Below are 14,280 nucleotides of genomic sequence, written 5' to 3'. Positions count from 1 at the left end.
TGTAATTAGTGAGGAAATTATTCAAACAGTTTAGAATAGAAAACATAATGCTTTTTGTTCTTTTTTTTTTTTTTCAGACTTTTATGCTCTTAAAGGTTACACTCTATTTACAGTTCTTATAAAACATTGGCTATGTTCCCCAATGTGTCCAGTATATCCCTGTAGCCTGCCTCTCATCCCGTCGTTTGTATCTCCCACTCCCCCTTTTATTTTTTACTTTCAACCTAACTCTTAGGATGTCAAAGCCAAGATTTGTGTGTGCAAAAGACAACATATACTGTGAATGATAAAATTAGTGCCCAGAAGCATAATTTAAGAAGAATGCAAATTCCCATCATTTCTTGTTGACCATTCCCTACAGGGTGTGTGTATGTCTATATGTCTAAAGTCAGTAATTGGTGGTAAATGCCTTCCCGATCTAGTTTTATTAATATATTTTTCTTAGCTTTATTTATTTAGAAATAATGGGTCATTCAATAGCTTTCCACTTTCCTATTTATAGCTATAATTTTTCCTAAAGTTAAATGATACTTAATGTTGTTACTCGGAGAGGGCAATGGCACCCCACCCTAGTACTCTTGCCTGGAAAATCCCATGGGTGGAGGAGCCTGGTAGGCTGCAAAGAGTCGGACACAACTGAGCTATTTCACTTTCATGCATTGGAGAAGGAAATAGCAACCCACTCCAGTGTTCTTGCCTGGAGAATCCCAGGGACAAGGGAGCCTGGTTGGCTGCCGTCTATGGGGTCGCACAGAGTCGGACACGACTGAAGCGACTTAGCAGCAGCAGCAGCAATGTTGTTACTAAAGTGTAAGAACACCAAAAAAAGAACTTTCATGATGAACTATCAAAATGAGAAAGACAAATGCAAACTACATGTCCCAGAAAGTGATTTGAGCTTTGTTTATTTTATATGGTAGTGAAAACGATTTTATATGATGGTGAAAAACCTCCATTTAAAGGTTCTTTTCTTTTAGAACCAACAGCATTGGTAACACACAAATGTTCTGCTACAGGAAGTGAATAACGAAGTTTTACTAAACATCCATGCCCTGAACTCTTTGATCCATGTGACACTGAGGATTCCAGAGGTGATTCAAGGATTAGAACTGTCATTTGGCATATTTTTCTCAAAGAATTCCTGAAGTTTTTGGTTAGGGCTGAATTTAGTTACCATGTCCTTAGCATATGTTCTTTTGAACAGCAGCTGTTATACAGCTTTGTGAAGCAAAAAGCATAAGACTAATATGGGATCTAAAGCAAGCACAGGGGTGGTCAAATAGTCAGTTATGTCAATTACAGCAGGTTGGGCAATCTTGCAGTCCATCAGCTCTACAGTGCCCATTAAAGACAGTGGCAATGAGAAACATGCCTCCCTTGACAGTGATAGGCTTTAACTCTAAGTTACGTAAATATTGAGGAAGACTCATGGAGTCAAAGCATGACTTTAAACAAACATTGTATTTGATAAAACAAGGAGTTTGCTTATTGCATACAACACGATCTATATTGTTAGTTAACAGTTGGGCTCACCAGTCTCCCTAATATTGTTAAACATTTAGGTAGTTTATTTGGCTTAAAAATATTAAATAGTAACTTTTATTTTCTCTTCCTATGAATCCCATGGCTATCACTGTTAGCTAGGTAATACATCACTTAGGCAAAAGGATTAAATTTGTCAGTCTAAGATAACTTGAAAAGATATAAAGGTAGCCCACCTTCCTACTTGTACCTTATGAGGCTGTGAAAAGCTAGCATAATGAGTAAATCAAGTTATAGGGACATACATATATATATGTGTATGTGGGAAAAAGGCTTATGTTTGGCTATATGCACACATCAGATCTTATATATTTAAATATACACATATCTACACACATATGTAGATATATATGCATATACTCACACACATGTATATATGTATATATTTTCTGAACGTTAATAGAATCAGATTTATTTCATTTTTGGCATTTAAAGAACTGACAAATGACAACTTTATATAGTTAAAGTTCTTATTTTACTCTTCATGTCAAGTATAAAGCTGTTTACCAACTTTGCAGGCTGGTACTGTACTGAGATAGCTGGCCCTCTGCTGAGGTTGTCATATGGCAACCTACTAGAACATTCTCCATTTTAGGGAGAAGGGATTTGCTGATGAGGCAGTTTCACAACATTTTTGATCTAATCGAAAATTGACTCCAATTAATATTTTCTCTAAGGCAAGAGAGATATTCCACTGAGACATGTACCTTCCTTTACTCAAAGGTAATTATCAAGCTCCAGGAATGATTGGTTTAATAAAAATTCTAGTGATCATATACAAAGTATGTGTAATATGAATCAGAAAACCAAGTGTTCCTATAAATGCTGCCAATACTTAAATATATTTTGTGAAATATATTTATACTGACTTCAGATTTATCTACAGTGTATGACACAGTTAAGCATTTTACTAATATATCCAGCTCTAGGCCACTTCTTCGTCTTAAAAAATCTGGAAAAAAGAGTATACATTGTTATGTGTAATTTTAGATAGCCTTATACATAAATGTTTATATGCAAATATAGCCTGCATGTATTAGAGCTTCCTGTGTTATTCTTCATTAATATGACTTGAGTTATGAAATTCTTGTCTACTTAGAATCACTGGAAAGAGCCTTTGACCTACTGAAAGAGATACTAAAATAGATTCCTATATAAAGAGAAAATAGAAGGGAATGCTTTCTATTCATACTAATCCTCAAAATGTTCCAGGTCACTGACCCACACTGATAGGGTGTACATTAAACTCCACCTATCGTTTCATGATACATTTAATTTCTGGATACTAAATCTTAAAATGTTCCCGTTATAACCTAATACATTGTTTTTTCATCTTTCAAGGAGAATGAAGGTACCATGCAATTCAAGCTCCTTGCACACAAAAAATGGAAATATTGCACAATTCAATTGCTTAATATTTTTGCCAAATTTTAAATGTCGGTGTGGAATTAAATAGGTTTAATCTCTGCCACTTATGTTTCCTTGGGAGTAAGAGAAAGTAATACATTTAATTTTTATAGGCTTGGTAAATACCCAGAAAAAAAGTTTAGGTTGAAAGTTTTTGGGTTTTTTTACATCACTCTTTGTCTGTTAATCACTGCATGTGTGTCCTCTCGAGGTATTATATGCAAGTATGTCAGTCAAAGATCTGTCACAAAGACTTAACTGAAAAGAATTGTGTATTTTCATTTATTAGGTATTGTGATATGGGGAAATGAGTATTTGGAATCTTTTTAGGACTTTAATGAGCACATTTTAAGAGATTAGTAACGCCTCTTCAACTCACCCAACTTCTCAATCCTGCTCTAAGGGAATCACATGAGCACTTGACCTCCATAAGATTTTAAGAAGAAACACAAACTTCATAAAATTTAATCACATTAGTTGAAAGCTGGAAAATTTTGTTTTAATGCTTCTCCTAAGCCACCAAGTTCCATTACCTGAATCCTATCAACATAATCCTTTCTAAGAAAGAAAAGAATGAATCAAATGGAAAAGATTTGTACTTGAATTATCTTCAGTCTCAGGGCCAATTAGAAGCATTTTTTATCAGCACACCTAGGTATAACCTTGACTGTTTCTAATTAGTCCATCAGCTCAGATAATAAGAAACGCAGGGACATTTTTACAGGGTTGTAAATTGAGAAGAGTTCACATTGTTGATAACACGTGTACTGCTCATGTAGGAATAGATAGCGAGAGAAGAGAGAAGTGCATTTATAGGGTAAAGTGTTATGACATAAAGCATTTCCATTAGTAACTAAAGAAGGTCATTTTTTCACAGAGAGAATTATAATTCTATTGCTATCTAAGATATATTCATTTTAAATATTACCAGGTTCTAGCCAGTTGTGCTGTTTGACAAAAAATGAATGTGGTATGTAGTTTGTATTAAAGTAGAGCTATCAGCACAGTGTAGATTTTTGATATGATTTTCCATAAAACAGATGATAGTAAAACTGGATATTGGAAGTGATGGAATATGTGTATTTCCAACTGATATTTGAATAGTTAGTACATTTTAAATGTCAAAGTTCATTTCAGAAGTGGAATTGAATACAAAAAGAAGCAGGCTCAATTAGCTTTCTGATATTTAGCGTTAAAGCCTGTAACATTTCTTGTTATTCCATTTCATAGAAAAATTGATAAGTGAATACCCCAAATTCTCCTGAGAAGTATTATTGTGATATTAGACAAAATTTTCTAATGCTGTATGGATTATTATTCAAGTGTGGGTTATGATTTTTATTTGATATTTGTCACAAATGATAAGTATACCATAGCTCTGGGTTTTGAGAAGTAATGAGTTCCTTTTTACAGAGAAAAAGTCTTTGAACAGAGTTCTCCATGAGTAAGAAATGCAGTAATTTTGGTTAAAAAAGAAAATCAACCTATTTTTATAGTTATTAGTGAAAGAAAGTTGTGAGTGTGTGTGTTTGTGTATATATATACACACATATGTATAAATAAACAAATATATAATCCAAAAAGTTACTTTAAAAATTTAGCCTAATTATTTGGGCTCCCTCTTTTTCATTCATAGGCTTCTACTTAAATATATTTGTGCCTTTTCTTCTAGATGAATAATTAGGAATAGCTTTAAAACAAACTGTACCCAATATGGGAATTTCTAGTCTATTCAATGAACAAATATTTTTTTAATACCTACTAGAGACTAGACCAGAGAAGGCGATGGCACCCCACCCCAGTACTCTTGCCTGGAAAAATCCCATGGATGGAGGAGCCCGGTAGGCTGCAGTCCATGGGGTCGCAAAGAGTAGGACAGACTGAGCGACTTCACTTTCACTTTTCACTTTCATGCATTGGAGAAGGAAATGGCAACCCACTCCAGTGTTCTTGCCTGGAGAATCCCAGGGACGGGGGAGCCTGGTGGGCTGCCGTCTCTGGGGTCACACAGAGTCGGACACGACTGAAGCAACTTAGCAGCAGTAGCAGCAGCAGAGGCTAGACACTTACCATAGATAAAGTCTAGATTAAAAAAAGTTAATAAGACATGGTCATTGCAGTCAAGTATCTTTGGCTCTGGACTTACTTACCTAAAGACCTTAATGTAGGAAAAACTATGGGGAGACAATATCGAGATCATAACAGATGTTTAACAGATGTTTGTAAAATGAAATATGAAAGTTTAGAACAATATGATTTTATCCAAGCTTTAATTTTTACATACTACAGCTACATCTTACATGTGGTTTTTGATCACTAGACTCTCTAGATTATAAGTTTATTATTCCTGTATTTCAGGAATAATTAGAGACAATATTTACAATGAAATAAAAATTTCCTTATACCAGAATGCCCATTTTGCAATTATGAGGTACGATAAAGGAATTGGAAAAGGAATTTTATATTTATCAACTATAAAATGTGCTGTACTCCTAATTTAATGGTGAAGAGAAAGATTCACTGAAGTAATTTGGAAAACTTTTATGAAAATTTTCATAGTTATAAAGCTGGAAAAAAGCATTTCATTGTAAACATACTGCTTGTAATTTCTAGTTGTAATTTAGGAGTTATTATAGGCATAAGAATCTCACCATTTATCACTTTTTATTTTAATGCAAATTAAATGAATTATATTATCATATCTAGAATGAGGAATTATTAAACTTGCTGTTCGATACTTATTTTTATTTTTATTTAAATTTTATTTTATTTTTAAACTTTACAAAATTGTATTAGTTTTGCCAAATATCAAAATGAATCTGCCACAGGTATACATGTGTTCCCCATCCTGAACCCTCCACCCTCCTCCCTCCCCATACCATCCCTCTGGGTCGTCCCAGTGCACCAGCCCCAAGCATCCAGTATCGTGCATCAAACCTGGACTGGCAACTCATTTCATACATGATATTATACATGTTTCAATGCCATTCTCCCAAATCTTCCCACCCTCTCCCTCTCCCACAGAGTGCATAAGACTGCTCTATACATCAGTGTCTCTTTTGCTGTCTCGTACGCAGGATTATTGTTACCATCTTTCTAAACTTCATATATATGCGTTAGTATACTGTATTGGTGTTTTTCTTTCTGGCTTACTTTACTCTGTATAATAGGCTCCAGTCGATACTTATTTTTAATAACACATCTTTTGATATCATTAATAACAGTATTGATGGTAGTGGGGGTATATAATTTTTATTGGTTAACTGTATAGACTTTAGAGATAAAGTACTCTCTTTAGTGATTTCCTACTATGTGTATATTCACATGGTAAAACACCTGCCTGCAATGTAGGAGATCCAGCTTCGATCCCTGGGTCTGGAAAATCCCCTGGAGTAGTAAATGGCAACCCACTCCAGTATTCTTGCCTGGAGAATTCCATGGGCAGAGGAGCCTGGTGGGCTACAGTCCATGGGGTCATAAGAGTCAGACACGACTGAGCGACCAACGCTTCTAGTTAGACTTCTATAATAACTGGTTAAGGAGGGGGATAGTAGCAGGCAATTCCAAAATTCTCCTGTGAATTTGCTATTGAAAGGTTGTAATTCTAGGTCCTGAGTCTTCGGCTACTAGTCACTCATAGTCATTTAAGAAAGAATTTACCCTTCCTGGGCCTTGCTCCTTTTAGAGAGATGTAGGTCACGTACAGTCTCCTGAAGTCATTCCTGTGTGCACCATAACACACAATGTAAATTAAGAAATATGATTTCCCACTTTGCCCCTGGGGAGAAAGAAAAATTACACAGACACACCAAACTGAAATACTCCTTTCCAACCTATAGCTAATTCTTTGGGAATAGGGAAAGAAAAGACTGTGAGAATTAAATTTAGGTTAAATATTGTACTGTTTATAAGTTAAAAAAGGGAGGCAAGTTTGCCATTAGTTGCTTATCAGAAATGGCAGCAAATGTAAATAAAAATGTAAAAAAAAAAATTTTATCCTAATAGTTTACTGGGATATTATATATTTAAGATAATTATCTTAAATGACATAAGAAACTGAAAGAAAAAAATGTCAAATATCATTAGTAAAAATTGTTTTGTTTGATACTAAGAATTAAACATGCATTGGAGAAGGAAATGGCAACCCACTCCAGTGTTCTTGCCTGGAGAATCCCAGGGACGGTGGAGCCTGGTGGGCTGCCGTCTATGGGGTTGCACAGAGTCGGACACGACTGAAGTGACTTAGCAGCAGCAGTTTGGCATGTATTTGTTAGTGAGAAAGAAATAGCTAGAATACTAACTGTCCATTCTATCCAAAGCATAGTATTTTCGGGCTCTTATTTTTAACTTTCCATTCATAAATCTCCCTCCCAGCCATTCTTAATGTACAAGTTTAAATTATTACCTACCTTTTGAACATGTGAACATCAACAGAAGATGTTTTTTTGAAATACAAAGAGTAGTGAAAGATACTTAAAAACTATCAACTATTCTTATTTGTCCTTGACATCGTAGCATCCCAAAGTTGTTGTAAGTTGTTACAAAAAAAAAAAAAAAGGAAAATCATCTAAGAGAAATATATCTTCTGACCAGTGAAGCATCAATAAGCCAATTTTATTTTCTCTACTGACAAATGTAGTGAGGTGAAAACGCCTTCACTGCAGTCAAATCTTACCTAGAGGTGAGGTGCCATCTATCTGCAGCTGTTATTAAAAAAACAATATAGTGCTTACAAATATATGAAAAAAAAAACCCAACAACCCAGGCTATGAAGATCTCATTTTTCATAATTATTTCCAATTTCATCAACAGCTTTAAAGTTGATAATCCTCATGTTTTTCCTGCTTTTTCCATTAAAGATGAGTTTAACATTATTGGTGTCTAAACAAAAGAAAAGCAAAATATAGTGGATGAGGTGACAGAGCAATGACCTCATATTTATATAGTTCCCTAAAACAAAGTGCCATGAAACAATGAATAGAAAAGCAAAAGTCCAGATTAGAATACTAAATTGATTAGTTCTTTATTACTACTAATACTGTTTTACAAATTGTGAAGTTATGCAGTAGAGAGATCTGGTATTTTAGAAGTGAATTGTGATGATCAAACAGTATAAACTATGTCATCTATTTCATATCTCATAGAAAAACTAGCTACTTTGGGTTAATAAATCCTTTCCACTCAGAAACAATTGTACATATTTAAATGTTTAATTATAAAAAGTGTTCCTTGAAGTCGATTGTCTATTTATCATAGCCCCCCAAATCATTCTGGGGATACTTAATTTCATCTCATAGTACATCTTAAACTTCACACATTTAAAGTTTTACTTTGCAAAGAAGCAACTTGAATATCTGTTTTGGAGGGCATTATGATCATTTTTCTCTAACTTTCAGATGTCAGAGAATAGTAGTTAGATTTTAAATAGACATCTTTTATTTCTTCAGAATGCAAGCTCTGATTTCAGATTTAGTCAGAAAAGAGGTACACATAAATCTATATGACCAGAAGAGATAAGTAGATCATAAAAAGTCCACACACATCGTAACCCAGCACATCTAACACAGAGATAAGGACAGTTACAGATTATTAAAGCATGGATAGCTTGATAATCTATGGTGAATCTATGATAAATTTCAAACTATAACAAATACAATGACTCATTTTTTTTTTAAAGAAACAAACCACGAAGGCATAAATTTACCCTGAGATTTGTGTCACTAAGAACCTGAATAGTTCAAAGTCAAACATTATGTGACATGCTTTAGATTGCTCTTATGAAAGGCACTATAGAAATGTCACCCTATTAGAACCTACTGTATTTAAGAATTAACTGCAGCAGAACAGCCAGGGGAGATGAATATCTACTGATGTGAGATCGTCCCCCTCTATTACTAATCAGCAATTAATGCAAAGCAAGCTTTAGACAAGAGTCTGTAAGACAAAGAAATAAACACATTGTTAAAAGGCATGCATTTAATATCAGGATTTCTTTTTATTAATTCTAACAGACCCTTATACGATAGTATTTGCTCTTTAATAATAAGAGCCTTTCATTTAAATGATGCAATCAGTATGCCACAAGCGGGTTCTTTTTGTAGTGGGAGGAGTTAGCAGCTCCAACATTCAATTGACCTGTTTCCAAATAATCTACAGGAAAAAAATGAAGATTAAGCCCTCTAACAAGAGCAGTTTTCACAGCCTTGCGTACAAAGAGAGGGATTCGGTAAAAAGATGAGAGGGCAAGCCGCATTGTGCTGGCCCACTTAAATCTTATTTCCAATTCACTAAATGTGTTATTTGACTTGGCAAGTGAGCTAGTATGTGTATTGGATCAGCAGGGAGCCTAATCAAGGAGATGCCAAGTTTACTGCAGCCCCTCTGAGCTGCATTAGCCTCAACTAGTGACCTTAAGCAAAGTGGGTGGTTGAACCCAAAAGAGAATAGCATTAACTTTTGCTTGAAGTTCAGCCTGATTTGAAGTCTCCTTTTGTGCCTTATTCCAAAAAAAAAAAGGGAGATGGGGGGGGGGGGAAAAGCAAAAAGCATTTAACAGAATTGAATCTGGTGTGCTCAGCATCATCTTCACATGCAAAGCTTCATAGAAGCTTGCCTCCACTAATGCTGACACATGCAAAAGACATGAAAAGCATTAACTCAGCTGAGGCACTTGATTTTGCAGCTGCAGAACAATTCACTTTGTAACTCAGTAACTCAGATGGGGCTTTTCTACCCAGATAAACTGCTAATTTGCTAATTGATACAAAAAGTATTTTCAAATATTAAATAAACTGCCAAAAAGGCAAAAAAAAAAAAAAAAGAAAAAAACCCAAAACACAAAAAACATAAATTGCAAGAACACATAAAAGACACAGTTTCACTTGAACTTTTCCTAGTAAAGTATTAAAAGACATATTTCCAAAGACACTTTTTTTTACCATGTACCCAGGACTGAGTATTCACTCCTTTTTTCCTATGATAGATTGGGCATTATAATTTGTATCAAGTAGCAAGCCTTTGTAGTTTTAAAAAGCTGTTGTTCCAAATTAATGCAGCCATCTTTAGAAACAGTTGTTCTCAACTTGGTTTCCCTATTTCAAAACTGTTATCTTATATATGAACTCAAAGATTTTTAATAATGCCAATTTTTAAACATTGTTTAAGAAACATTTAGGATTCTATCCTTAATCTCAGTGTTGGACTGAGAAATATCCATACAGCAAAAATGTTGGATATGTAGAGTGTAAAATTATCAAAGTTCAAAACATTCATGTTTTATACAATCTTCTGTAAGGTCTTTGGCTTTAATACTCTTTTTGCACCACAAAATCTAACATGAGTTTTTTATTCCATCTTTCATTCTCCACTGTTTGTGTGGCTCCCCTCCTCAAATCTGTCAGAAACACAAAGCCAAGCAAAGCATCATCACCTTCTGAAAACTGCTAAAACTATAGTCAGAATCAACACAGCAAAGCACCCTGCACTTAGACTCATTTCCTTGGTATTTAAGTGATGGGATGATTTGAGGACCCATTCTGCATTTAGCTACATGCTCCAGGTCACAGAGATATTCTGCTGAGGCCATTTTTAGAAGACCATAAAACCACCCCATCATTTTCTGCTTCCAGGTAGTTTCACTGCCTTTGTATCGCATGTACGGAGGAGAAAAAAAAATGGCTTAAAATAATCTGAATAGTATTTTAGAAATAAGATACTTAAATAATTGGCATTGACATTGCCTTTTTAACTCTGGGATTTCAAAACATTTTCCAAACATTAATTGCAATGGGACCCCGGTGAGCCTGACAGTATCATACCTATTTTCCAGGACGGTAAGCAGGGAGCACTGGGCCCATTTCTTGCCTTGCCCTGTGCCCCCCTCAGAGCTTGTCCAAGCTCAGAGCTCCCTTAAAAACCACTGGATCAGCTCCAGGGAAGCACAGAGGAAAATGAGAAATGGGCTCTTGGAGATTTAAGAGATTTTGTAAGGTCACATGCAAGGGAGCTGTAGCTAAAAGTCAAAGCTGAAAATCTAAAGTTTCCTTATGCAGTGGTTAGATATATTTCCTCATTAAGAAAATATGTGTAGAATGCCAGGCCTGCAGGAATACCATGGTAAGAAATGGAATCTGTTGCTGCTCGTTTTTGAATAACATATTCAATAACAAAAACGTCTCCCTTTGATTTGAATAAAAATGACCAAATGTTCACAGGCAGCATGGAGAGGAGCCAAGCAAGGACCGACAGTGAATTTCAGCATTGACTTCTAAAAATTGTGAAAGAGAGGCTAACAGCCTAATTTGTATTAGTGACTAGATTTTTGCCCCGAGACCAGGGGGTGGTATAAAGAAGAGGCATATACAGAAAGTGGAAGGGGGGTTAGAAGTCATACCAAACACGCTGCAAAGGCCTGTGGGCACCTCAACCTTTTTTCTTTAATTGGGAGAAGAAGAGGTTTTGACTAAAGTCTAAGTTCTACAATGTAGGCCGGTAGCCCAACTGGGAAATACTCTTGATTTGAACAGTTTGCAGCCGTTCTATTCTGAACTCTTTATATAGCTCCTCTTTCAATACTGGGACACATATTTTAAGGTAAAAAAGGGTATTTTACTAATTTTTTAAATGAAGCTTTGACTGCAAGCGATACTCAGAGTTGGTAATCATCGCTGGTTCCTTTCCCATTCCGCACTGCAGGAATGAGGGCAGTGTCACAGCTGGCTGTCAGCACAGCTCTTATTACTAACACCAATTATTGATTTTTAAAAGGCCTACACTATTAGTACCCTGCTACATCTCTTCACACACAATATGTGTTTTAAAAATTCCTTTTTAAAAAAATATAAAATCTGAGTCTAACCTTTCTATCATCAGCATGCTTGCTCTTTATATTTTATCTTAAATCTTCACAGGAAAGCAAACCAGGAATCTTTTTTTTTTTTTTTTTTTTTAAACTTCTGGGCTAATTTAGAAGCAGAGATGCTTTGCCCATATGATCTCCCTGGCAGGTATCACGTTAGGAAAAAGCAAATGGTGGACCATGAGGAGAGAATAAAAGGACACAATTAGAAAGTTTAGGATCTTCTATTCCCTTTTCCCTGCCTTTATTTCATGCTATTCCAATCTATGCTAAAGCCACTCATAAAAACCCACCTGGCCTCATTCTCACCAGGACGTCCGGTTTTGCATAGGCATTCATCCCAAATTGGACTTTTCTCTTTGCAATTTCCCAATGGCTAATTCTAGAAATTCTCTCAAAATACAACTATTCACACTTTCGTCACTCTAATCATTTATATTTTCCCCAAATAATCAGTTCTGAGAATTCATTTCCTAGGCCTGCCTTAACAAAGTACCACTAACTGCGTGGCTGAAATCACAGAAATGTACCGTCTCACAGTTCTGGAGGCTAGTAATCTGAGGTCAAAGCGTCAGTAGGTTTGTTTCCTTCTGACAGCCAGGAGGGGCAGTCTGTTCCATGCCTGTCTCCTGATTCTGGTAGTTGTCAGGCAACCTTTGGCATTCCTCAGCTTAGAGAAGCATCTCCCAGGTATCTGCCTTCATATTCACACAGCACTCTCCTCGTGTCTGGGTCCAGGTTTCTCCATTTCATAAGGACACAGTTATATAGGATGAGGGTCTGCTGTGATAACCTCATCTTAGGTTTATTCTCTGCCAAGGCTCTATTTCAAAATAAGGTCGTATTCACTGGTACTGGGGGTTAGGACTGCAGTATATTCTTGGAGGACAAGTTTCAAACCTAAACATTGGTTTTGTTAAATGTCTTTACATGCATCGCTACTGATAAAAGAATCAATGCCAATGCCTCAGCAAGAAAGAAAAATTAATGCATTAATTACATGGGAAGTTTGCATGTATGAGTAAATGAAGAAAACTGAATTTCATGAGGATGCCAGAAGTTCACAAGTCAGAAAATCAAGTTTATTTACTCTGTCCTAATATGTGCTTCCCAAGTGGAGCAGTGGTAAAGAATCCACCTGCCAATGCAGGAGATGTAAAACTCGAGTTTGATATCTAGGTTGGGAAGTTACTGTGGAGTGGGAAATGGCTCCCAACTCCAGTATTCCTGCCTGGAGAATTCTATGGACAGAGGAGCCTGGTGGGCTACAGTCCATGAGGTTGCAAAGACTCAGACATGACTGAGCACGCACGCACGCACGCACACACACACACACACACACTATATGTACTAACATCTGATGTTCTTCGGTGACAGGTGCAATGTAAAACTGAACAGACATTTTCTTGAGCAACTGCTAACTGTGCTACTGCTACTAGACCTAAGAATTTTAAAGATATGTGAAAAGTGCTTTCTATCTTCAAACAACTTAGGAGGCATAGTTCAGTTCAGTTAAGTCGCTCAGTCGTGTCCAACTCTTTGCAACCCCATGAACCTCAGCACATCAGGCCTCCCTGTCCATCACCAACTCCCAGAGTCCACCCAAATCCATGTCCATTGAGTCGGTGATGCCATCCAACCATCTCATTCTTTGTTGTCCCCTTCTCCTCCTGCCCTCAATCTTTCCCAGCATCAGGGTCTTTTAAAATGAGTCAGCTCTTCGCATCAGGTGGCCAAAATGTTGGAGTTTCAGCTTCAACATCATTCCTTACAAAAGGTATAAACATATCATTGAAATTTAGAGTCCATCATAAAGGAAAGCCACGTAAATAGTGGGGAAGAAAACAGGGGTGAACTCAGCTTAGCAGCCTCATAGCTGTGAGGGAAGGAAGCGAGTGCATGTCTTCATAAAAAATACATCTGTACAGTCTCACCTAATTGTAGGGCAAGAATACAATGGAGACCCACACTTCATATATCTAAACATCTTCAATGAAATTAAGCAAACTGTTCACTAAAAACATATTCTAATGTCCTACATTGCCAAATAAAACCTTTAAGCAACAATGTATAAAAATAAATGCATTATCATGGTTTTTTATATGACAGTAGAAGCAAAAATTGAAACATATTGGACCTCTATCATTGCCCAGGTTTGAATCTCCTGGAGATAGACTGGTGATATTTGTGTATTAGAAGAAACATACATATTTCATAAATATATACATGTATTTCATACAATCTTTCTCACCTTCATTTCAGTAAAATTTTATCTCTTTCATTGAAATTTACAGATATGGTGAAAAAATTCACATTAGAATTGAAACTTTTTAGAGCATTGCAGACCTTGTTTAAATGAAATCTAGTTACTTTGATAGCATGTTGTCCATATTACCATGTGCACCAGAATATAAAGTCAAATCTGATATATACATAATTTTAAATAAGAGTAATCACAATTTTAAATAAAAATA

This window comes from Bos indicus, chromosome 7 (assembly GCF_029378745.1).
Source record: "Bos indicus isolate NIAB-ARS_2022 breed Sahiwal x Tharparkar chromosome 7, NIAB-ARS_B.indTharparkar_mat_pri_1.0, whole genome shotgun sequence".
In the NCBI taxonomy this organism is placed as follows: domain Eukaryota; kingdom Metazoa; phylum Chordata; class Mammalia; order Artiodactyla; family Bovidae; genus Bos; species Bos indicus.
This window is presented reverse-complemented; position numbering follows the sequence as displayed.